Source organism: Cynara cardunculus (genome assembly GCF_001531365.2).
Source record: "Cynara cardunculus var. scolymus isolate 2C chromosome LG 13, CcrdV1, whole genome shotgun sequence".
NCBI classification, from domain to species: domain Eukaryota; kingdom Viridiplantae; phylum Streptophyta; class Magnoliopsida; order Asterales; family Asteraceae; genus Cynara; species Cynara cardunculus.
In genome coordinates, this window is record NC_037540.1 from 40,008,519 (window position 1) to 40,012,204 (window position 3,686).

Below are 3,686 nucleotides of genomic sequence, written 5' to 3' on the forward strand. Positions count from 1 at the left end.
ACAAATCTACAAACAAGAAATCAGAACTACAAACCTACAAACAAACCCCAGATAAAGTAACACATAACTGAAAAAGTAAATTACATATTTGGTCCTTATGGTTATATCAAAATTATGGATTGGGTCCCCCTAATGAATTAATTATAGATACCATCATTGTAGTTTTGATTTTGTTGTGGATTAGGTCCCTCAACCATAATGTTAAAATTTATTCATGTATAAATCAAGATGATCAATCATTAAGAAGCTTTCGGTGGATTTGATACAAGGATGAACCACTCAATAGAATTTGAACAAGTAGAAAGACGAACCACTCACCAATTTTTGTAGATTTGGTTGTGGAAAATAAAGAACAACCTTTTTGTTTTATTTTTCAGTCTAACCCCAGAAAAGCTAAGAAGCAATGTTCAAGGGAATGGTACCAAATTTAAATTTCAATATGAAAAAGGTTAATCATTACATCTGATTTATTGGTGGATTCAAATCTCAAATCGGACCCTCTACCTCGGTTTGAATTTGAACTCATGGATGCATTTGATCATCATCAATGTTCCCTCGTGAGAATTGGAAGAAGATAGAATATTTTGGTGGATTCACCTTTTGTTGGTGTTGGTGGTGGAGCTGGGAGAAACAAGAAGTTGTCGGGTGGTGATGAATGGTCGGAGATAAGCAGAAGAGAGGGCGGTGTTGAAAACGGGAGGGGCAGATGGGGATTTTCTTGAGGGAGAGATGACATGAGTTGTACTCATATATATATATATGTATATATGTATGTATGTATGTGTGTGTGTATGTATGTATGTATGTATGTATGTATGTATGTATGTATGTATGTATGTATGTATGTATGTATGTATGTATAATAATAATAATAATTTTTTAAAATTTTTAAAAGGAAAGAATTTAAAATAAAAGGACGATTTATTACCCTCGACTTGATAGTTGTTAGTGGAGTCAAGTTAACGTACCCAATCCATAACAAAAGGGAAACCATAGTGACCATATATGCAATTATTTTGTGTTGGGTTCAAGTTAGAGCGTTAAAGTTGTATTCAAGTTTCTCCTTAGAATAGCTTTATTTTGTAATAGTGTAGTTTACTATTTCCTAGTATAAATAGCATTTCCCTTTGTAATTGTCATTAACGAAGTCATTAGCAGATTCGTAAACAAGATTATCAGCTGTAATTCTCTCTCTCAATCTAATCATTGTTTGATGATATTTTCTCTACTTTTATGTTCATCTTGAATCTTGAAGATCATATCATTTTTGTATGATTTCTGGACTTCTCAAATGGTATCAGAGCAAGCTGTAGCAGTTTGGATTAGAGGATTGAACTGATTTTGCACATTTTTTCAAGAATTTTTAAAGATTCATCGATCTGGGTTATAAAGTTCATCACTGTTCTTGAGAGTTCATCATCCAGATTGGGTTTTTGATCATAAATCGGTCATTTTCTGAGTGTTATTTGTAAAGATTTATACTACTAGATTCGTTTTTGCATTKCGAACAACTTTGATTCACACTATTTTTGATTTTAAATAAGTTTTAAACCTGTTTTGATTGAAAATTGATATTTTGTATTCTGGAAAATTTTCTTCAAAACTCATAATTTTTCATGTTTTGATCCAAATTTTTGATAAAAAGTGTGAAAGTTTGTGTTTTTGGTTGAAGATTAATCCGATTAAGGCTTGTACGATTTAAGGGTGTTATCTGCTTATATCTTGTGCGATTTAACATCCGTGTGATTTTAGTTGTTTGATATAGATTATCCGGACAACACTTGTGCGGATATTTGAGCGATTTAATAATCCGCCTGGTAAACCGTTCATAACTTGTGCGGATAAGTGTGTGATTTAAACAATCCGGCTGGTAAGTCTTAAGTAACTTGAACGGATTTGTGACCGATTTACATAATCCGACTGGTAAGTCGTTGAAGGTTTGTGCGATTTATTGAACGATTTATTCAATCCGCTTGGTAAGTCTTGTGTCTACTTGAGCGATTTATATCATTAATCGTATATTCATTAGTGATTGAACGGATATTGATTTTGTTGATCGATTTATTTTGTTGAATTTTCATCAATTTGTGAATAGTCTGTTAAAATCTGGTCAAGTGTTTTTGAGCGATATAAGTTTCCTTGTTGTCCGGACTTCTAATCCGGATAACTTGTTGAATATTCTATCTTGTTGACCGGACTTTCAATCCGGATAAGCTTGACCGGATTACTAATCCGGACAAGTGTGTTTGCGCAATTTGTTCTAAGTGTTGAATGAATGCAAAATTTTGTTTACATACTATTAGATATATTTTTGTAAACTGATTCTTTAATTCAAACTTTGAACTGCAGTTGATCCTAATTCATACAATTTGATACGATGAGTTCACGAGAAGCAATGGCTATWSKTACTGATACCAAGCCACCTGTTCTGTTTCGTGGTGACTATAATCAGTGGAGAGACAAATTCCTGAATTTTATTCAGAGAATGAAAGAAGGTGATCTAATAATGAAATCTCTAATGGAAGGTCCTGCTGAATTCTTCATAGAGATAGAAGCTGATATAATAGCAAACATACCTGCACAGAAAGTTCCTAAACTGAAGCATCAATATTCACCCGATGAAAAGGAGAGAGCCCATGCTGATGTGCTGTGCAAATCTTATATGATGCAAGCACTGACTAATGATATTTACACCAGTATTGACAGTTACAAATCATCAGGTCACAGCATGTGGGTTCAAATCGAAAAGATAATGATGGGTTCGAAAGTGGGAACTCAACTGAAAATCACTAATTGTATTTCTGTATACGAAGAATTCAAGGCTAAAGAAGGTGAAAGTCTTGATGATGTTTACCACAGGTTTGCCAGACTGCTAAACGAGCTGACAAAGAATGGAATTTCTAAAACTACAATAGAGATTAATGTTAAGTTTCTTAACAATCTCCAGTCAGAGTGGAAACCATTTGCCAATCATATCAGATTCAATAAACAGTTATCTGATATTGATTTTCATGAAATTTATGAAACTCTGAAACAAAACGAGCAAGATGTTTTGGAAATCCGAAATGCAAAGAAGAAAGAAAAGGAAGTTGCTGATCCTTTGGCTCTTGTATCTGAGAGAAAGGARAAGAAATCTAAAAGCAGATCTGGAAAACAAGTAAAGGAAGTTAGTCAGTCAAGCGAGTCTGAAACAGAAAACAGTAACATCTCAGATTCAGATTTTGAAATGTCAGAGATTAAACAGGCAATGGCAATGCTGACTAAGGCATTCCAGAAGAAGTTCTCAAAAAGGCCATACTCGAACAATCAGAGATTCTCGTCAGGCTCAAAATATGATTACAAAGATAAGTTTGGCGAGAAGAAGAAGTATGAAGAGAAGAGATTCGAGAAGAAATATGAGAAAAAGCCGGAAGAAAAGAAGAATTTTATCAAAGGGACAGCTGATGAAAATACAAAGTGTTATAACTGTGGTAAGTTAGGACACTTTGCTATAAATTGTAGGAAGCCGGTAAATCGCGATACCGACTACTACAAGAATAAATTTCTTCTGTCCAAACAAAGAGATGCCGACAAAGCTCTTATGGCTGAGGACGAACGCTGGTTGAATCTTACTGATGAAGAAAAAGAAACTGAAGCTGTTGCACATGTGTGCTTGATGGCTAAAACAGAAAATGATTTGTCAGGAG